We start from the raw sequence: 22,711 nt of genomic DNA on the forward strand, positions 1-22,711 counted from the left end.
GTTTCTGACTACCCGAAGTCCTTTAATGGAAACTTAGGGATCTGAGGCTCCCGTGTGGGGAAATATTAGTGCCTTTTCTGTTCCTGTTTAGGACTGCACAGATTTGTGCAGTGCAGGCCATGGGGCTGTGCAATCCCTTACACTGTACTCAGAGTGGTGTTGAGAATACCATCCATAAAATGTCTCCTCTCGAATTCCCACTGCCTGTGAGTCTGCCCATGAACAAAGGAGGGACCTAATAGACCTCTAGGGATTTCAGTAAGAAAGGTAATTAGTTCCTGAACTGAGTGTTGCCTGGGAGACTCTCCCTCTATCTCCAGGAACCATTTCCTCTATGCTTGTTTCCAGGCTCCCACCATCCAACATCTTCAACTTCAGATGCAAGCCGGTCTGTTGCTGTCTCCCTGGAGTTTCGCCATTGGACAATTTCCTGTCCATGGATCCTCAGGAGATTATGCTGAAATTCCATTCCCGGTGTCACCAGGAGTGAAACTAACTAAACTGAACCCTGGAGAACGCGGTTTAATACATAAGAACACAGCTAAGTAATTGCTATGTTGGACAGAAGAGGAAATCAGTCACTATAAAACTCATGCTGTAGGATAACTCATTTCCAAGCAAGATCACAATGGGATTCACCTAAATAGGATTAAACTTTTATGATTTTTTTTTTAAAGGGACCCATTCAATCATCAGACTAAGAGAAACATTTCATTTCACTTAACTAAAAGGTCAGAACTTTTTGATGTCCCACTTACATAGGCAGTATGTTATGCACAAGCTCATCAGAACATAATGGATGACTTCAGTTATATAAAAGTTCAGCCACGTTGAAACTCCTGCTGAACGATCCCTAGAGGAAAACCCTTTTTGCCACTGACTTTGTAATCAGATGTTGTAGCTCTCCACCGGAATCTTTTGAATGATTTCTGAAAAGGAGAGGCCATCAGTTCAGATGTGCCATTTATTGTCTGTCAGAGGGGAATTTGCAAATGCACATGACCCTCTAGGAAGCAGAGCTCTTCCCTTCTCCGAGAAAGGCGATGATAATTGGACTTTACATATGTTTCCCTTTTTGAGATACAGACCACAGAGTTTGTTTATGACTATCTTTAGCACGAACAGGAAACTTGCAGTGAAACTCAAACGGAGGGGAGTAGAGTTAAAATGTCATAAAACTCATGAGAAATATGTTCCAAATGATCCAGTGGCTTTCAAAAGCCCATTTTAAACACACAAGAATGATGCGGCATAGTTGTGTTTCCAGTAGCAGGGAGAGGCATTGCTGTGCCAACCGTATGTTCTGGCCCTGTGACCAGCTGCTCATTATTTGCCAGAAGAATAGCTGGGTGGGACCTCGGCTGGGCTGTGGAAAAAGTGTTTCTCTGTGAGAAACTTACAAGTTTGTATGAAGGGCAAACCAGGAATGTTGATCTTTAGCAACACCCTAACCCTACCCTTAACCTCAGCACTAGCTTTGGTTTTTGAAAACAGGATAGTTCATATGAGTAACCTGAGGAGACAGCATTCGAGGGTGTTCACACCACCCCTTAGGAGGGTACCAAACTTCACTAATCTCACTTCTGTTGTGAGTCACGTCTGCACCAGTGTGTATCCCCATCAGTCAGAATAGGCCGGGTTCTGCTGTGGCAACAACAACAAAAAAGCTTAAAATCAACCAAAAGCATCGGTTTAGGGAAGGCTAGTGGACGGTGAGAAAATGGTTCTGAGGTAGGGAGAACATTTCTCTTTGCCTTTGAACCGGAGACAGACAACGGTTGAGATGATGGCTGCCCTATTCACCTGGCTTCCGGAGGCAGAAGATGAGCGGCATAGCTAGCCCCAGCTGACTTGCAAAGCAAATAAACTTTTGGGATTATAAACCACTAAGATTTAGCAGTAGAATCTGGCTTATCCTGACTAATGCCGTATCTACCGCAGTTTTACAGATGAACAAACAAATGCTCAGGCAGGTTAACTAGATGACTAGTCAAGGGCCAGGGAAACCATGTATGAGCTCTATTAACATGTCAGACTGACTCTCATTTGTCTCTGGCAGAGCCATGAAAGACCTCAATTCTTCCATCGACTGCTGAGTCTTCAGGCTGATGAAGTTATTCTGATCCCATATGCCCCGGGGAATAAGCTTGGTTGTTTTCAAGGAGACCAAAATTAACTTTTTATTTATTTATTTATTTATTTATTTATTTATTTGGTTGGTTTAGGATCACAGGTAGGGTGACCAACCATCCCACTTTGCCCGGGACTGGACGATTCCCCAGGATACAGGACTGTCAGGGAAGCCAGGAAAGTCCCAGGCTAACTGGGATGAGTGGATCATCCTAACTATGGAGGTGATATCTCCTAGCAACACTCCATAATCACATAGCATAAACTCCCACTGCAGCTGATAATTCTTTTCATCATAATATTTATTACATCATGTTGTAAATGATTCAGACTGTTCTGTGTCTAACTGCCCACAAGACCCTGAGGACTGTTTCTTGTCCATTTTATAGTGCCAATACCTTGTACAGTGTTTGCCACTTCAAAAGAGCACAGTAAACATTTGTTGCACAGATAAATGGATGCCATCTCTCTGTTGTTTTTCATTCCCAAAACTGGTGTGGTATGATTGGCTTTTTCTCTTTTTGAGGATCAGTTCTGCCTAGAAACTCGTTTAACTCTAAAGAAAGGTAGGAATCTTCCTTGATGGCAGCTACAAGCTTGCATAAAGTTTTCAGTGTGACCCACAGTGTAAAATTACATAAACTTAGCATTGAGTTTCAGCATAAACCAATTCCTTATTAGACTGACTGAATAATTGAATCTCCTTGTTTGGCATTTGTTTAAAGACAGAAGGTCATGGGACAAATGGTGGGTATTTGAGGCTGTGGAAACATATGTTATAAATTTGGTTTAGCTGTTTCTGGTAACTGGGATTATTGTGACTGAAGACCCAGGCCTCCCAAGTCTGCCCTCCACCCTTGGGAATGCACAACAACATGCCCTCCCAAACCAGAGGCAGGAAGAAGATGTCCATGGGCATATCTCATGGGTGGACTGCACTCATGCCCAGTTAAGGACAGCAAACAGTGGATTGAGAAGCTTGCTCGGGAGAATTACGTCCAGGCCCCATCCAGCTGGATTTTTTCATAACAGGCCTGTGAGGTGTGCTGAGAAAGTGTGTGGTAGTTCTTGACTCCTCTTACAAACTAAAACCTCAGAATTCTTTGTTTTCATTAATCACCCGTAGTGAGTCTCCCTATGTGACTAAGCTTTTCTGAGAAGTGATTTAAATCCTATAAAGAGGCCCTGAATTGTGGGAGGATCACCAAGCTTGTATTAAAAAGACTTAAAAAAAAAAACAAACTCCCATCCTCAGTTTCCTCATCTGTAAAATGGGTTTAATAACATCTACCTTTCTTAGTGGATAAGATAGCTTATGAGGTCAAAGGAGATGAAGTCAGTGAAAATAGTCTGATGATTGTAAAATGCAGAATGAATATAATACATATATTTCCTACTTGTATTTATTTACCTATTTCTTTTCATCCTATAACAAAACTTACTAAGCTTGTCTTCTGCTTTAGAACTTCCTTTCACTTATCCTAATATTTTCCTCATCACAGGAAGGGAATAAGCATTTGCCATGTGTTTTGTATGTACATTCTTTTCATAATGGTACTTATGGCACAGGTACCGTTATCTTATTTGTATGTACAAGTTCTAGTTCATAGTAGTTCATGTCCAAGATCATGCAGCTAGACCTAAGGTTTAAACTCAGGTGTCCCTATCTCATTGCCCAAGTGAAATTTCTATCACATCATTCTACCTTCCAAGTTTTAACGAGTTTCCCTCCTTTGTTTCTGTTGTATCCTTGACTTGGTATACAAGTTCACCTTGGGCTTGATCACAATATTATGATTTTCTAAATTGTAATCATATTCTCTCATCTTTTGTCACTCCTGGACTGAAATGTCCTACTTATTCTGGCAGTCCTCTCCATTTCCTGGATCTTTGTACTTGTTTTTATTTGGATATTTCTTGAGCTTATAACAGCTAAAGCTGCATGTAATATTACAGGTTCAGGCCCTCCAGGGGTGGGAGTCAGGGCGGGATAATGTTTCCAGATGTATTACCAATATTGACCATGATACCCGGGTTATCATTAGCTGTTTGGGCTGAAGTAGGCAATTCCAGTGGAATATCTTGCAGCTATAGCCAGAGACCGTGTGGCCAACCATTAGGGAACATGGTATCCCGAGGTCTCTAAAACATTTTTTCTTGTATTTATTCAATGAGTATTTAAAATGTACCAACTCTGTGCCAATCTCTGTTCTAGTTGCTGTGGGTAGGGTAGAGTATAAAACACCCCAAGTTCCTGTTTCCACAGAGTATAGTGAGTAGTGTGGAGAGACAGTTGACAAATACAAAAATGTATAATATGTCAGAGATTATTACAATAGCTGTCTAACTGGCCTCCCTGTCTCTAAGGAGGCAGTAAGCGCTATGTAGAAAAATAAAGCTGGGTGAGGGGAATAGAGAAAAACTGGGCAGAGGGCTTGCCTCTCTATGTAGGATGGTCAGGGACATCTGTGATAAGGTGCGATCTGAGCAGAAACTTGAAGTAAAGGTTATCTCGGAGAAGAACATTCCAGGCAGAGAGAACAGCAAGCACAACCATCACGGGGAAGCTACTTCCCATATGTCAGGTGTGTCAGTATAGTTAGAACTACTGGAACTACGTGAGAGTGGAGGGGACTGGGATATGAGGTAAGAGATAAGGTCAGAACTTCAAGGTTAAGGAAGGGCAGATCATGCATGGTCTTGTAAGTTATGGTGAAGGGTTTTACTATGTGAGGTAGGAAGGCATGGAGTATTATGAACAAAGAACTGGCCTGATCAGACTTTTTTTTTTTTTTTTTTTAAATTTTTTTTTTCAATGTTTATTTATTTTTGGGACAGAGAGAGACAGAGCATGAATGGGGGAGGGGCAGAGAGAGAGGGAGACACAGAATCGGAAACAGGCTCCAGGCTCTGAGCCATCAGCCCAGAGCCGGACGCGGGGCTCGAACTCACGGACCGCGAGATCGTGACCTGGCTGAAGTCGGGCGCTTAACCGACTGCGCCACCCAGGCGCCCCTGGCCTGATCAGACTTAACATTTTGGGGAACTCACTCTGACTGGTCTGTAGAGAATACACTGTGGGAAAGGAATGGTGGAGGCTAGGAGGCCAGTTAGTTAGCTCTTGTAATAACCCAGGTGAGAGGTGACGGTGGCTTGGATGGTAGCTCAGGGCAATGGTGGAGTTAAGGACAAACATCATTTGATCCTGGATATAAACTGGATGTGAGAGAAAGAGTCAATGATGACTCCAAGGTTTTTGGCTTGAGAAACGGCAAGAATTGGATGAATGGAGTTGCCTTTTAGTGAGAGGAATACTGTGGGAGACATGTTTTGTGTGTGCGTGTGTGTTTCATGCGGTGATAGAGAATTAGGAGTTCTATTTTGTATATTTGAAGTTTAAGACACTTCCAAGTGAGGACTTCAAGTAGACAGTAGATATGAGCATGATGTGTTCACAGGAGAGGCTGGGGTTGGAGTTAGAAGTTTGGGATCTTAAAAGCCCTGGGGCTAAATGAACTCACTTAGGCAGACAGATAAACCGATAAGAAAGAGGTCAGAGCACTGAACCCTGGGGCACTCCAACATACCATGTAGAGCTTGGAAGACAGATGGGTCCTGTAAAGAGGAGCATTCACTTAAAAGCTGTTTTGGTGGCCGTGTGGCAGCAGCTACTGTAAATACTGGGTTTGTCCACTAGAGATCTACTCCCAAAGTGGGTGACCACCGGAGATACCTATGCTTGTACATGTGGCCGCTACACGGTGTCACTGAGAAAAAGCACCCAAAAAAGATTCCTGGTTTATCATTAAAAAACCCACAGGAGACTGGCCAGAATGGAAAATTAGGTTGAGAAAGCAAAGAAATCATATATTCCTGATAATCTAAGCATATCTATAATATGATAGAAACAAGAAACTCTTGAAACGATGGATATACCAATCATTAGCATGTGCATTTGGAAATTCACAAGATTAAACATATTAGACTGCATATTAACAAAATCGTCTATACAATACATATAAATAAAGTTTGGGTTTTGGAGCTCTTTTTTTCCCTCTCTGATGGTAACTGGTGTTTAATTTTTAGGTCACCCCCTAGAAAACTTGTTTAACCCATGATGTATCTCAGTGGTAGAAATAACTTCAATTTTCAACCGTGCTGTGAAGAGTTTTCAGTTGCAATTCTGGATAGCAGCAACTACCTCATCAGATAGACAACCAAAGCCATGAGCTCAAGGGGGGGGTTAAATATTAGTAGATTTTCAAAAAACATACTCTCCTTTTATGTCTCCCTGCACCTCCCCTGCCCCCAAACCTGCTACTGCCCAATCTCTAATTTGGCCAGCTAGAGGCAGGGGAAAGGGAAGTGGAGCCAGAGAACAAAGATATCACATTTTTGGCTAGGTCTGAAGAGTCTTGATCTTTGTATAAGATAGATTAAAAAAAATAATAGTAGAGATAAGGCTTCTCTAGCTGGGTCATGGACTCAGAATGGGAATTGGACAGGAAATAGGAGGCTGGGACAGTGATGGGGTACTGCAAAGGGGCCTGACCTTTTACCCCAACCCCTTTATTTCCAAAGACATGAGTGGGGTACAATGTAGCCACTTCTCCAAACATCATATACTCAAACCCCACCCTCTAAGTCTTGGAAGGAGCTCATTGTTTTGTCTGGCTGTTTCAGGGGACAGGCTCTGGGACAAGTCTGTCACTAACGAGACAACAGGAACGTCCAGTTGGGCCATGATGGTAGGGAGTGGGGGCCTTGGTGGAGGAAATGCAGTGGCTTTGAACCTTTTTCTCTGTGGGGCAGTGTCTTTGGGACAAATGTTCTCTTCCCTTCCATGTGGCAGAGTAGCAGGATGGGCTGAGGCTGCCCCCATTTTGGGGGGCCACTTGCCCTTGGCTGGCCTAGCAGGATCAGTGTGGCCTCTTTTTGGAGAGGCCACATACTTTTTCTTGAGGAGCCTTCCTTGTGCCCACAAATATAAATTTAATATCCACTTCTTTGTGCTCCAACACTACCTCCATTATAGCATTGACCTTACTGCACTATCTCCTAGTCTGTCTTCCCTACCAGATTGGGAGGCTTTTGAAAACAAAGACCAAGTTACAACTGTCTTTACATTCCCCAACACACAGGATGTGCCTGGGTCATGGTAGGCAAGCAGTCAGATTTATTACATTACGAAGGAAAACAAACACATTTACATACACATTTCTATGCTCGGAGTGTTCTGTTACCTGGTGTGCATAACTGGAGTAGACAGAGGAGAGCTACTTGGCCTAAACAATAAGACCCTTTCTGTTCAACAGATGTTAAAAACATTTTTTTTAACGTTTATTTATTTTTGAGAGACAGAGAGACAGAGTGCGAGCGGGGAGGGGCAGAGAGAGAGGGAGACCCAGAATTTGCAGCAGGCTCCAGGCTCTGAGCTGTCAGTGCAGAGCCTGACATGGGGCTCGAACCCATGAACTGTGAGATCATGACCTGAGCCGAAGTCGGAGGCTTAACACTGAGCCACCCAGGAGCCCCCGATACAGATGTTAAATAACAATGACTGTAACTACTGACAGCTTATCGCCTTCACTCTATTTCCTTTCCTTTAAATAACAGATTGAGGCCTATTTTCTCTTGAGAGCCTCTGCTGATTATCCATCCTACAACCTGTCAGTCTCCTTCTTCTTAAGACGGTTCCTGTTATCAGTTTGTAGCCATAAACACATGTTCCTAGATTTTATAGTCAGTCTCGTTTTTTGCCACATTATGTTGTTAGAAATCACATCTTCCCTACAATGGAACATCTTCTCCTCTAACGACAATGTTGTAAATGAGGACTGACCAAGGACTCAGTATCCTATAAAATATAGTCATGATCAATAACATGTCAAAAAGACAAAGCTACAACTGCAATCCTCGAAAATAATTTAACATAGTAAACACATGCCTGAGTCCCATAAAACAGTCATAAACACACATTGATTATACAAGGATACCTGGAATTATGTAAAATCATAAAATTCAACCCTACTCTATCATACATTTTCCCCTCAAATTAATATACGCTTTAAAATGAACATTTTCGGGGCGCCTGGGTGGCGCAGTCGGTTAAGCGTCCGACTTCAGCCAGGTCACGATCTCACGGTCCGTGAGTTCGAGCCCCGCGTCAGGCTCTGGGCAGATGGCTCGGAGCCTGGAGCCTGTTTCCGATTCTGTGTCTCCTTCTCTCTCTCTGCCCCTCCCCCGTTCACGCTCTGTCTCTCTCTGTCCCAAAAATAAATAAAAACGTTGAAAAAATAAAAAAAATAAAAAAAAAAATAAAACGAACATTTTCAACACATTAAAGTAAACAATAATTTGTTCCGCTTTTACATTATAAACGTCATATTGCAGGATTATTTAGATAGTGTAGACCTCTTTTTAAAAAAGTCAGTCCCAGCAAGTTAGACTCTACACCCCTTTTGCCCTTCATAGGTTGTCCTCTCCAAAGCAGGGTTTCCATTCCATTGATCCTGTACTTGTACCCAAATTAGTAGGTTCACGAAATGTTTCCTGCAGTTTATGACAATAGTGTTGTTTCTTTCCTCCTCTGAAAAGGTGACCCAATCTTTCTAACCTTCCTCCTCTCCTTTTCTTTTGCTTTCTTAAAGCTAAAGGCAGAGTTTCTCGGTAGAAGACCAAAGCAGAGCTAGGGAGAGACAAGAAGTGGCCTTAAATCACTCAAGCTCCACTTCCTTCTGTGAGTGATTCCTCTGATTTAATTTTTATTGTAAGAGCAATAAAACAACTGCTGATTGTGAGCCAACTAAAAAAAAAAAAAAAAAAAAAAAAAGAGGTGCAAAACATCTGTGTCATGATTGCTAAGAGGTCTGGCTGTCCTTACTTAAAATTCAATAAAACAATTCAGTCAACGTTTATTGAAGGCCTACTACACGCCAGGCCTGCGGGGGCGGGGCGGGGGGGGGGGGCTCAGGAGATGCCGAGACAAAGGTGACAGGTTGGCTTTCTGAGGGGGGGGATGTGAGGGTGTGGGGGGCAGTGTGGATGTTAAGAAACCAGCATTTAAACCTCATTCTGGGAACTTCCTATAGGGCAACAGCAGACTTGGATGACCCACTCTGGGACTATTTTGGCCATGTGATTTGTGGGTTTTGTGATTGATACCATTCTACAAACATGTCTGGTAAGAGGAAGGGCATTTAGAAACTGTTTCATAAGAAGCTTCTGTGTTTTCTAGTGAGATTGGAGTATTGAAGTTTGCTTGGTGTTTAATTAAGAAAAATCTAATAATCCCATTGAAAACAAATAGGATTATCATAATGTTTGGTAAAGGCTGATATTATAGGAAATAGGGAATCCAATTAAGGAAATATAAGGGTGAGACAGTGATGTCGAAGGAATAATCCCCTTAGCTTTGAAGTTGTGGGACATATTGAGTAATTATTCAAAGAGGAACCAAACTGGATGGCCTAGCCTGGATTTACATGGCTGAGCTATTATTTCTCTCAGAATTTTTATGAGTCTTTTCAGGAGACACCAAGTTCCACACTTCTCTGAAAATAATACACATCCATGTGCATGTTAGTGTCTGGGAGAAACAACTAGCATCAGGGATAAGATTATTTCCAAATGATCTATCAAAAGCAAGACATGCAAGTAAAGAATTAGTGAGTGCAATTCAGATGTTGACAATTAGATCTAATTTTGTTTGTCTGGAAAGTTGTTGCTGTGTGGGACACTTACCCACCTTTTGAGTTACAAATAATTCTCAAGTGACTTCTGATAAGGACAAATGCCATCAGAAACAAGACCCCAGAAGTTTTCTTTTTCTCAGGGGCTACATAGTCCTGTGTTCGGAACCATGGCTCTGAGCTTGTCTTTTTTTTTCTTTATATTTTGCATAGAATGCATTTCTAAAGATAGAATATGACCTCAGTGGAAAATCAATCAAAAACAGGAGTTGTCTCTGTAGGCATAATGTTCTAGAAGTCAAAATACGTGCAATAATTGAGAGGGAGGCCTGAGAGCTACCACCCCTCAAGTCTCGGTTGTCAAGCAAGTAGCCTTCAACAGGACCATTCTGGAAAAACACAGAAGTGCCATGGGGTTTGAGGGCAAAGGGACAGGCATTGGTTCTGAGCCAGAGCATACTCAGGGCAAGGGACTGGGGCTAGAGTCACCTGCCGGCTGGCAGAACAGAAAGAAACAGTCTTCATGGGGAATAAGCTGCACTTTCATTCACGATGACTGGCAAGAGGGTGTAAACGTTTCTCATTGAACTGGACATGCAAAATAGCCTGGAGCCTTTTCTGAACCTGGAAGATAGCCGGAAGAGAGCAGTTACTCTAATAGAGGGTGTGACTCTGGGTGGCCTAGGGCAGAGAGAGAGAGAGAGAGAGAGAGAGAGAGAGAGAGAGAGAGAGATCAGAAGCCAGAAGAGAAGCATTGGCTGTGTCAAGTGGTCTATTCAGAAGGCTCCAGGGGGGGTATCTCGAGATCCCACATAAGAGCCCCATCATAGGAACACTCACCTCTAAAACCCTCCAAGGCCAGAGAACACTGCTGCCAGATCATCAGAGTACTGGAGAGCTAAGAAACCTCCTCTTGTTTACCCTCTGGGTCTCCCTCCATCCCCGGGGGAGCCGGAGACAGTATTTGGGAGGGCACAGAAGAGGAGGAGCAGCACAAGGCAGAGAGGGGAGCAGCTCACCATGCCCCTTCTTCCCCACCACTTGTTCTCCAGCTGGGGAGCTGAGAGGCTTTAACTCTGAATGAGGTTCAGATCAGTGAATTAAAATCAGACTGCTCTTGTGACTAACAGAGACAGAGCGACTTTGCACTAAGTGTGTTCAAGAGAGTTTATGGAATCTGCCCAAGATTTCATCTACTTTCCATGTAGGGAAGACACGGGCCACAGAACAGCGTCAGATCACTGGCTGAGAGAAATAGAATACTTACTCTAACCCCAGTTTGGAGACCTACTTGTTCAATGTACCCATTACGCTTTTATTGATTTGTTGCCCTCTTTATGAGGAGAGCTTGTTGGGGATACAGACCATATGTTATATTTATCTTTACAAGTCATGTGTCAGTATCTGCCACATAGAAAATGCTTGTTGAATGAATAAATGAATAAATGAGTTGATAAATGGGGGGGTCATGTAGGGTAGTGATTTGGGGTCCAAATTTGGGCTTTGACACTTACTAGTTGTGAGTTTTCCGCCAGCTACTTAATCTTGTTTTAACTTAACCAGTTATATAAACTTTGGCTTGACTTCCTTTTTAAAGGATTTTAAGGTCCAAAATAGTACTTGCCTCCTAGGATTTATTCGAGGGTTAGACGTGATACCATGCACGTAGGATGTTCAGCACAGTGGCATGTGTGTAGTCAATGTTCAACCGACGAGAGCCTCAATGGCAGCATTACTGTGGCTGTAGTTAGGGATGGAGTTGCATGGGTTAGCGTGCACAGACCACTCCTCCACCCCAGTGGGGCCTGGTGTCCTTGATTTTGATTGTACATCCTTGACCCCCACTGGGCCTGGTGACTTTGATGCCTGAGTCTCTCGGCTCTATCTCCTCAAGGAGGAGGCTTGGTTTTCTGCTTAGGTTGGGGAGGGGCAGCTGCACTCCTCCATTGGGTAGAGAAGAGTCCTGGCTGGCAGACAAAGGGCTTTAAAAAAAAAAAAAATTGAGGTACAGTTGACACACAGTGTTATGTTAGTTTCAGGTGCATAACACAGTAATTCAACAGCTCTGTGTGTTGTGCTATGCTCACCACTGACATGGCTACCATCTGCCACCATAGTCCTCTCGACTATATTTCCCTATGCTGTGCCTTTCATTGCTGCAAGAAAGTGGCTTTATTTTTTTACATTTATTTTTTGAGAGACATAGAGAGACAGAGCACAAGTTGGGGAGCGGCAGAGAGAGAAGGAGACACAGGTTCCAGGCTCCGAGCTGTAAGCACAGAGCCTAATGCGGGGCTTGAACTCACAAACCGTGAGATCATGACCTGAGCTGAAGTCAGACACTGAACCAACTGAGCCACCCGGGCGCCCCTGCGAGAAAGTGCTTTTATTTGGGCATTCAACCAAGACTTCAGTTTTCAGCACCCCCACCCCACTTTCAGAGGTATGTGGAACTTCTCCTACCTAAGTCTTTCTGGGATTCTATAGCACAGACCACCTTTCTTCTGAGCTTCTCCCAAATCTATCCCAGTTCCTTGGCTTTGATAAGTCAGTTACCACTGGCTTTCCAGCTTCCCATGTTTTGTTGCTTTTCCTTCTTCTTTGTCCTCGTGTACTTATGCCTTAAATAAAATCCTTTTACCATCATGTGGGCAGAGGGCAGGGACGATTGGGAGAAGCCTACAATAAATATGAGTGCTCAATATGCCGTGTACAATTTGAAGTGAGTGCAACTTTTATAATAAGGAAAAATAACTGTGGTTGTAAAAAAGAATCGGGTTGGAGATATAAAACGGATATGTCCATATTTTTGTACATATAGTTAATAATACAAAGCGATTCATGCTATTTTGCAAAATAAGCCATCTAGACAGTACGTGCCTTAGTGTTTTCATAAAGTAGTAATTGCTAGGGTTGAGGTTATCGAAGAAGGCTTCATGGCAGAGGTGGCAATTATTCTAGACTCTGAAAAGTGGGTCGAATTTGGATTTCTTAACGGAGCAGGCCTCTATTTAGCCTATTTCTTTATTAACAATTATGTGTAAATCAGGATATTATCTAGTGTAGTAGCCATTGCTTTGGACTTCTCAACATGCTTTTTCCTTATTATTCCTTCACTTTGGTAAGAGATGAGTCCTCACTTGGAGAGAATGAAACCGGCACGAGAGAGGAAAACAGAGCCTGGAGACAGAACTGAAGACAAGACTTGAGTTTGATTCAGCTCCATCTATAGCCAGAGTGCCCTTGGACTTCCAAGTTGCAAGAGATGGTAAATTCCCTTTTTCCCCCCCTTAAGTTAGTTTTAATTGGGTTTTAGTCACTTTCATCAGAAAGAGTCCCAACTAATATGGCAGAGTAATGAGACAGTATTTAACTCGGAATTTTAGAAGACCACCACAGTGGGTAGAGCTAGACCTCAACTTATAGCCTATTGAAATTACAACTTGAAGGTTGTTTCTCATTAAGCTTATTGGTGGTAGATAATTCTTATTCTTTAACTCAAGGCAATGTGGGAACAGACTGGTGTCTGCTTTTTCCCTTTGGAGCTTGTTATTTTTCTCCTAACAGATGAATTATTTGTAAGCAAAAACTAAAGATAAAAATCAATTCCCATCATCTTTAAAAAAAATGTGGTGAACATGTCCCTAGAGTTATGAGAGCTGCAGAGTAATTCACCTACAGAGTGCTGCTGGAAGGCAGAACCCACCAAGCCCCCCAGAATTCAGGGTTAAGGGAAATGATAGTTTTGTGCTTACTGATTAGAAGTCTTTGCTGCAGCAGCCAGGGCCAAGATAGCAAATCTTTGGGTGATCTGGCAAATGACTTAATAACAGGTAACTAATACTAGATAATGAATACATAAGTACATACAATAGTTCTACTCTTGTTTTGAGTGCTTTTTATATATTACCACAAACCTGATTAAGTACTGCTTAATGAGTACTGTCATCGTCTCATTTTCCAGATGAGAAAAATTGAGGCACAGAAGTGTTTAAGCCAGGATAGGCACCCAGGCGTCTGATGCTATTAGGACATTCCCTTAATCCCTGGACTACACTGTGCTAGCTTATTAGTCACCCTATAGAAGCACCTTTGCTCTAGCTGCAAGTCTGTGTCTCCACTGATAAAGCAAAGAGTTTGGGGCAAGACATAATATTACTAGGATAATAATCAGGAAAAGGGAAAAAAATCAATTTCTGCATGAAATGTATTCCTTCATTATTTTTATTGTGGTAGATTTTTCTTATGAGGGTTTAAATATTGTTCAATGAATGGTTATTAGTATTATTGGTAAAGAATAAAGAGAAAGAAAAATAATGAGTTAATAATGCCTTCTTATTTGGAAGAAAACAGTACTTTAAAACTGTGATTCTCATCCCGGGGGCAATTTTGCCGCCCACAGGACATTTGGCAATGTCTGGAGACGTTTTTGGTTGTCACAGCTGGGAGAGGTTACTGGCATTGAGTAGGTGGAGACCAGGGATCCTGCTAACCATCCCACAATGCACAGGTCGGCCTCCACAGCAAAGAACTGTCTCCAAATGTCAATAGCGCTCAGGTTGAGAAACTCTGCATCGAAACAACAAGAGTTCATTGAGTACACTTTTAATGAGCCATGTAGACATCACTTTTCCAAGCTCAGAAGAATTTGAAAACAGGAGACAATATATTATCTTGGCAAGTCCAGAGCACAAAAATAAGTTTATGGAAATGACATAGCTTACATTGGACATATGAATAGAATGATAATCCAAAGTTTCTCATTAGAAATAAAATTTATCTGTTTTTGTGGTTTAGAAAAGTTCTTTGTGGCTTAGAGGGAACAGTTTTGGAAACTGCCAACTGTTAATTACTGAAAAAAAAAATTTCTTATGAAGAGACAGCTTAAATTCATCAGCAAACGGCCTTTGCTGACTTTCCATCATTCTTAGAATGTTTGTCAATGGCTAAGGCTTTAGTGACTCTCCTAAGACATGATTTGATTAAAGACATTTTTTATCTAAGTGGAAAAAGAATATAATTAAGATTTATTAGCATAAAGACCAAAAAATGCAGGATTCTCCTACTTAGAAATTAAGAGACTCGGTACTTTTTATGATGATCTTAGTCTCCTTAATTTGAATATTTCAAAACTAATTATATTATGAAAATTGAATGCCACACACCAATTCACTTAGATTGTATTGATCATGATGAACTAATTACTTTAGATTTATGATCTGAATAATTTATTATTATGCAACCCACCCCACCATTAGTGGTTTTTGCAAAGTAGTGCAGAAAAGCAATCTTTTGCCAACTTCTATTCATGTTTAAAGAAGAATTTCCTATATGTGTGTCAAAATCTGTCACCATAGAACCCAGGGATGTCAGGTTATGTAATGTATTGACAAAGATGTAGAGAATATTTATAAAGAAAGATTACGTTTTTAATGGGAATGATTAAAGAAAGATGTATTGTTGTAGTCAAACCAAGTTTTACCACTGTGACTCTGCCCTGCTCCAGGAAGGACCTCAAAAGTGAGGTGCTATTCACATAATCAGAGAGGGGCAGGGCATATGCTTCTCTGGTCTTCTCGGGGCCAATGTGCCATCATGGGTGGAGGTGAGAACTGAGTGCAGCATTGGAAGGAGAAGAGTAGGGATGAAAAAAGGGAGAAGATACCATTCATTCATTCATCTATTCAATATGTATTCTTCCCCCAGCTTTACTGAAGTATAACTGACAAAAAGTATATATGATTGACGTGTATAAAGTGATGATTTGATATACATACGCATTGTGAAATATTCACTGCAATTAAGCTAATTAACATATCCATCCCTTCCCATAGTTACCATTTCTTTTTCATTTTTTATTTTGTGGTGCGTTCAATATGTATTTATTGATCATCTAATATGTGCCATGCCCTGTGTTTGCATTGGCAGTGGAAAGGTAGAATAGAAAAAAAAAAGAGGACAGCTTGACGAGGGACCACCTGGTCTCATAAAGTTTACAGGCTGCTGGGGGAAACCTATTAAATAGATAATTAGGCAATTTGTTACACTGGTCTTAAGTGTAACAACAAAAATATAAGATATTATGAGAAAAAATGACCAGAGGAACCAATTTAACCTTGGGTGTCAGGAGAGGCAGCTGGTAGGTGCAGTCTTGCTCAGTGTGAAAAAACAACAAACAAAACCAAAAAACAAAGGCCTGGCTCATAGTTGATAAGCAACACAATTTAGATATCAAATATTCCTGGGGTGCCTGTGTAGCTCAGTCGGTTAAGCATCTGATTCTTGATTTCTTGCTCAGGTCATGATCTCAACAGTTCATGAATTCAAGCCCTGTGTCTTGCTCTGCGCTGATGGGGCGAAGCCTGCTTGGGATTCTCTCTCTCTCCCTCTCTCTCTCTGCTCCTCCTCCTCCTCCCCTCTCTCTCTAAATAAATAAATAAATAAATAAATAAATAAATAAATAAATAAATATATTCTTTAAAAACATTTTTTTAATGTTTCTTTATTTTTGAGAGAGAGAGAGAGCACCAGTGAGGGAAGGACAGAAAGAGAGAGGGAGACAGACTCCAAAGCAGGCTCCAGGCTCTGAGATGTTAGCACAGAGCCTGACATGGGGCTTGAACTCATGGACTGCAAGATTATGACCTAAGCTGAAGTCGGACTCTCAACCGACTGAGCCACCCAGTCACCCCCCAAATATATATATACTTAACTGTGAGGTTCTAGGCCTTTAAAAGCCATCAATCCTGCAGGTGGTGGTAATTTTCACTCTTAAGCTAATAAAGCAAACCAGGATCAACAGGATCTTAAAAAAGTGCTTACTGGCCTTAGCTACTGAATGCCTTCTGTGAAAAAGATGGTTTTAAGGAAGGGTGAGGCTGGAGAGCAAAGAACCAGGAGAGAATGTCAGGCCTCGGAGGTAAGTGCACAAGGCGTCAGGAGCAAGCATGAGATAAACAAATGGTGTGACAGGGTAAGGAGCCCGTGAGGAAAACTGGCATCAAGTTCACAGGAAATGAAGCATGCTCTAAGGCAGCAGGAAGCGGAGCCCTGGGTGAACCTCCAGCAGAGGAATCTGACCTGGACAGGAAGTGAAGGGCATCATCTGAGAAGCAGGAAGGGGAGATTATTTTTTGTGTTGGTTGTAATGAGGAAAATAAGTATCAGTTACATAAACTTTGCTAAAGCTTTTGTCCTGTTTGGGATTTTAGGCAGTTTGGAGCTTCTCTAACAAAATAATCTGGCCTTCTGGGAGGTATTTGTGAAGGACAAGAACAGAGAGAAGAAAGACTGGAGAGTGGGGAATTGCTGTGTGGGTTTGTCTTGCCTCGGCTCCCTTCTGGGTAACACAAGATATCCACCTTGGATCTGAATAAGTGCCCCCATCTCCCCTCTCAGGATGAAATCACCCACACTGGTTGAGTTACATATAATGTGTGTTATAAGATCAAAGTTTGAAGAGTGGGAAATAGTTAAGAAGTCGTTTGTTGGAGGTTATATGGATAATTTATTCTGTTTAGACTGAAGAAGGAAAATGATAAAAAAAAAAAAAGCCAAAACTTCTGCCAACCCCGCCCCCCACCAGGGTAAATGGGGGGGGGGGAGGGGAACATACTGAAAAGTCACCACTGAGAATATATATATATACATATATATATATATATATATATATATATATATATATATACACACACACACACCAGCATCGTGGTGTATATATATATATGTATATATGTATATATATGTATACATATATGTTTATATATATGTATATTCTATCCAGTTGTAAACATTGTGGTGTGAGGGAAGATGGGAAGAAATAAAAACAACCAGCATTAAGTTAAAAGGGATAATTAGAGGAGCCAAAATAAGAGGTGAATGTTGCAAAGAATCTAGCTAACTTTAGAGACTAGAGATTCCTTCAAACATTTCAAGAGATTGTGAGGCTTTAAATAGTTCAGAATTTAACAAGATCCTAAGTGTAAAGGTCTCAAATATACACAAATATTTTTTGCTTTTTCCTCTGAAGGGAGGAGACACTAGGAGATGTGTTCTTGGCTGTCATTTGGAGAATGGCTTCTAGTACATTTTATTTTCTGTTAAAAGCTCTAGAGAACAGTTGGCAAATAGAAATTGGTCCACAGAAATAACATAGCTTCCTGGAACTCAGGGGGGAAGGAAATGGGTGGTTTCTTTAATTACTATAGTATTTGTGTGTGTGTGTGTGTGTGTGTGTGTGTGTGTGTATGTGTGTGTGTTATAACTAAAGATAGCACTCTGGCTAATATCCTCAGGAGGGAAGGTGAATCTGGAAATTAGTGAATTCAAAAGTGTATACAGTTGTGTTGAATTTGCTAAGTTATGTAAAACAATAATGCTCTTTGTTTTTAATATCCTGGCTAGATCAGAAAGAGTAGATTGAAATTTGTTCTCTGATATTTAATCAGTTTAAATTAAAGGACATTATTATTTACATATGGAGAGCTAATGACTTTAATGTAGGCAACAAAGCTTATTTACAACAAAGACGTGATTGGGGGTGGCAAGAGGAGTGTCGATAGGACCTTAATTAATTGATTTGCTAATTATTCTCTTCTGCTGGGTGTTACAGTACTTTTACTAATGAGCAGCAGTAATAGGAATGCTGCAACAAGCTATTTGAACTCACTAACAGTGCAATAGCTTCTTGGATGTTTTCAGATATTTGGGGACTCCTTTTTATCCTCTTTTATGCTGAAATTGTGGACTTTATAAACTTGAAGAACTAAATATATTCCTATATGGATACTTATTTATCAGCTATGTGATTCAGCCCAGGTCTGGACTTAAAAGGCATTCAGTGAAGTTGGAAATAAAGTAGATGACAGATTTTGAATTTAAATAAAAATTTAAAATGTATCCCATAGCAGTGCCATGTATTTATTTCTACTTAAAGACAGTGACTAGTAATAGATACATCTAAGCTCATTGGTGTAGAAGTTTAACTTTTCTGTAGGCTTATATATTTTTTTCATTTCTTAGAAAGTCATGATACTAAAGAAATTCAGAAGTCCCCAGGAGAGTCTCTGCAAATGCAAACTCATTTTTTCTTCCACATGTTCACCTCTCATAACTCCTTGGCATGGACCCTTCACTTCATCCAGTTTGTGAGTCCTGTACAGTTTCTTCCTTGGGCATGCTCACTTCCAACACCAAGTATTTGCTTAGGCTGTCCAGCAAAGAGTCTAGAATGCTCTCTCTTCTCTTATGTACATCCTTTCCTTATATCTTATATCTTACCTGATTGGGAGGAGGTGGTGAGTGATAGGTGGTGAGTAAGTGGCTCACAGTTACTAAGCGTATGTAATGCTTTAGGCACTGTTGGCAATTTATATGCAGTGTTTAATAATACTCCCATTAAAAAAATTTTTTTTAATCTTTATTTATTTTTGAGAGAGAGACAGAGTGTGAGCAGGGGAGGGGCAGAGAGAGAGGGAGACACAGAATCCGAAGCAGGCTCCAGGCCCTGAGCTGTCAGCACAGAGCCTGACACGGGGCTCAAACCCACGAACCATGAGATCATGACCTGAGCCGAAGTCAGACGCCCAACCGACTGAGCCACCCAGGTGCCCCAATAATACTCCCATTTTACAGATGGAAGAACCGAGGCTTAGAGAATACCAGTGGACTCACAAGTAATAAGTGATATAAAGTCAGAATATGAATCTAGGTCTTTTTGTTACTGTTGTTGTCATTTCTAGACTTAATCATAGCGTGCCTTGAATTGCTAAGGCCTAATTTCTCTAACCAGATGGTCAGCTGCTGGCAGGCAAGGACCTTATCTTTTAGACTGCATAGAGTAGATACTCAATAGTTATAGCCTTCTGTTGAAATGAAAAATAAAATGTAAAATGTCAAAGAATTTTATAAATAGCTTAAACATTGGAAGAAAGAACAAATCCCAGAAAATGAGTTTCTCAAAAATCATTACATGAAGCCACAAGACATTGGTTCTATGTAAGCCAGGGCCACCCCCATGGGTATCTAGAAATGTGTGGGTGTTTTCTCAGGTTATCAGGATACTGTACGTATCCTTGCACTTAGCGGGTGGCAGATAGGGATGTTAAACGTCCTGTAGAACATGGGAGAGGAGGGTTCCTTAAAATTGCCAGTCCCTACAGGCTACCAGTGCCCCTGCTGAGCAGCAGCACCTGACTCTGTAGCCCAGTGATGGAAAATGTGGACCCAGAAGCCAGATTCAGTTCTGACCTAGCTCCACATTTTTCTAGCTGTGTAACTCCCATTATCATTGTTAACTATGTGCCCTCTACTCCTGACATACGGTTAGTGCCAATGAAGTCAGATATTATTCACTGCTTCCACAAAAGTGTCCCCTATGGCAAGACATGATCTTCAAGGAGTGACAGAACTTACCAGACTAATAGTCACAGTGTACAAATCAAGATGTATCCTAAAATAGTGCTTCCCAGACCTTGATGTGCTTATAAGTCTCCTGGAAATCTTGTTAAAATGTCGATTCTGATTCAGGAGGTCTGGGGTGTGAGTCTACGTTTCTGACAAGCTCATGATGCTGGTGTTGTTGTCTGTGGACCGGAGGTTAAGCAGTAAGATTCAGTAAGTGAGGGGCTCACTTAATAAATCAAACAAGCATTTATTGCATGTCTATTGATATCTTAAATTACAAAGATGGAGGTAATGGAGGTTGGATATAAAGAGTATAGAATCTGGTTTCTTCACAGAAGGAACTTCCATCTGTTTTGCCACTAGGGAGAGAGAGAACGTTTTCCATGGATAGCCAATGGATAACTATATTTCTCAGGAGAGAAAGGCAGATAAATACTTCCTACCTGTGTTTCCTCATTAAAAAAAGCCATTTGGAGTACCCAAATAATTAATAATTTTAGAGAAGATACTGTAACTAAGTAAATGAAAGACTTGGCTGCTATTATTGGATGAGGATGCAAGCCTTGCTTATCTCAGAACTGATGTGAGCTGTGTGTTTGAGTTGGTGTGTGTGTGTGTGCTCGCGCTGTTGCATATGTGTGCTAGCTGGCAAGTGTATGAGATCTTTGCTAGTCATTGCTTCCCTAAATATTGATAGAGAGAGGGAATCTAATACCCTTCCCCCCACCATGAAGATTGAGACTCTGAGTTAAGGGGCAGAAGTTCCTAAGGCAGCCTTGACTAGGAACTTTGCATATTTTAGGCAGTGGAAGTTATTTGAATACAGTCATTGAGAGAAGGAACTACTCATTATCCACTTAAAATACTTCCCGGCTGGGCTGCAGCACGGTGCTGTACAGAAGCCAAAGCAATTGGCTTTGCATTTGGCCAGCTGATTTAGCAAGAAATTTTGCAAATTATGCAGTCCTTACAGATGGTGCTGTTGGGTTTGTTAGAATGTTTTAAAACACTGACATACTTGACCATGAACTAAATTTCCAGCCTCTTAGAGCTACTCCAGCCAATCCTAGACTCTTTCCACAGGCAGCCAGAGACCAGGAGCAGACCTTTCCTGCAACTTTACGATAAATGATTTCCTTTCGAAACCACTTGTACATTACAAGAAGTTGGTGGCAAACTGGGCCAAGTGGAGCTCCTGGAACTTTCGGTATCTTTACTTATTACCTCTGAGTTGCTTGGGTAACGTTTTAAAATGGTTCTTAATTGACTTTCTGGTGCTCTGCCTGGAGGCCAAGGAGGAGTATTTCTAGGAGAGATGATGACTGTGCTCTGCCAGTGTGAAGTGTGAATCCCCGAGAGACTGTGACGAGGGTCTAGGCCTGAATGTGTAGAGAAAGAACAGCTGGAGGCTGTGGCTTTCTCCAGAAAGAGGTTTCTAAATTTGCCTCTAGAAACTATTAGGAAGTTCAAGATACCGTATCATCTTCATACACCCATTTCTTCTTGCTCAGATCTTTGCAACAGGAACTGGTCCTGATCTTTGCTGTTAACTGCTTGCTTGTTCTCTTGGTTTCTATTTGACTCATCACCTTTTATCAATCTCCCTCAATGCCCTTTTAGTTGTGCTTATTTTGGCTTTACGTAAGCAGCATCTCTGGATGCATGAATGAGGCAGATAAAATTCCCCAGGGTTACTGAACTGCTCTTCATCTATTTTTAGCACTGCTATGAATTTACCATAGCCCACAGCATAATTCAATCACTCTAAGCCAGAGAGCAAATTCTGAGTTTTGTTCTTAACCTTTCCCAGAGGCTTTTGGTATAGGCTGAGCTTACAGACACATAATTCAGTCATTGATTATTCAAGATAAGTCATACCTGGGTTTCTGTAATCATCAGATTGCCATTGTCAACTAGACATTCAGCTCTCATTCCTAATTTCGTGTTGGAAGCTGCACAAGGCCTGTTGCGTCCTATGTGTGTGTGGCTCTCGCAATGCAGAAATGGCAACACAGGAGTACCTAGTACCCACTAAGGCACTGATGACAGCCAATCTGACGACTCTTTCTTAGCCAAAGGGCCTTAAGAGAACTCTTGGCCTATAGCCTGAGCCGTTTGATCTTTGTATACCTTCCAACCCTAGGAACCCTCCATAAGGTGAGGACAGTGTGTCTTATTTATCACCATAGTTTCATATTGGGCCTTAAGCTTTTCTTAATAGATGAGTTAGGAGGCATTGGTCGACCGGTTGATTGATTCACTCATTCAAAAAACTTTCATTGATTAACACCTATATTCCAGCTTAGAATATCAGAATGGAGTTTCCCCAGCTTTTGATAGAAATATATTCTTACCACCCACTCTTTTGGCTCTAAGAGCTCCTTTATACCTCTTCTATTTCTTGAGAACACGCTCCTCTAAGGCGGCTGGCTCTATGCTCCTATTCAGGTTTACTCTTTTTCTCTGCCTCTGCAGGGTCAAGCACT

General features: G+C 41.4%; 2 long non-coding RNA genes across 3 annotated transcripts in view; one reads left to right on the plus strand and one right to left on the minus strand.

The window, feature by feature from the left end:
• LOC147579051 (uncharacterized) overlaps positions 1-22,711 on the minus strand; it is a 173,707-nt gene that overhangs the window by 36,434 nt on the left and 114,562 nt on the right. The gene's annotated exons all lie outside the window — the stretch shown is intronic.
• LOC147579052 (uncharacterized) overlaps positions 1-22,711 on the plus strand; it is a 136,891-nt gene that overhangs the window by 122 nt on the left and 114,058 nt on the right. Inside the window, exon 2 of one of the 2 annotated variants that reach the window (XR_015253494.1) lies at positions 349-545. This is a non-coding gene — a long non-coding RNA (uncharacterized LOC147579052). Of the gene's footprint in view, positions 1-348; positions 546-12,976; positions 13,090-22,711 lie in introns of those variants that run through there. The other variant, XR_015253495.1, reaches the window with a different exon arrangement.

Source organism: Puma concolor, chromosome B4 (assembly GCF_028749965.1).
Source record: "Puma concolor isolate L17-30 chromosome B4, mPumCon1.1.hap2, whole genome shotgun sequence".
Taxonomy (NCBI): Eukaryota; Metazoa; Chordata; class Mammalia; order Carnivora; family Felidae; genus Puma; species Puma concolor.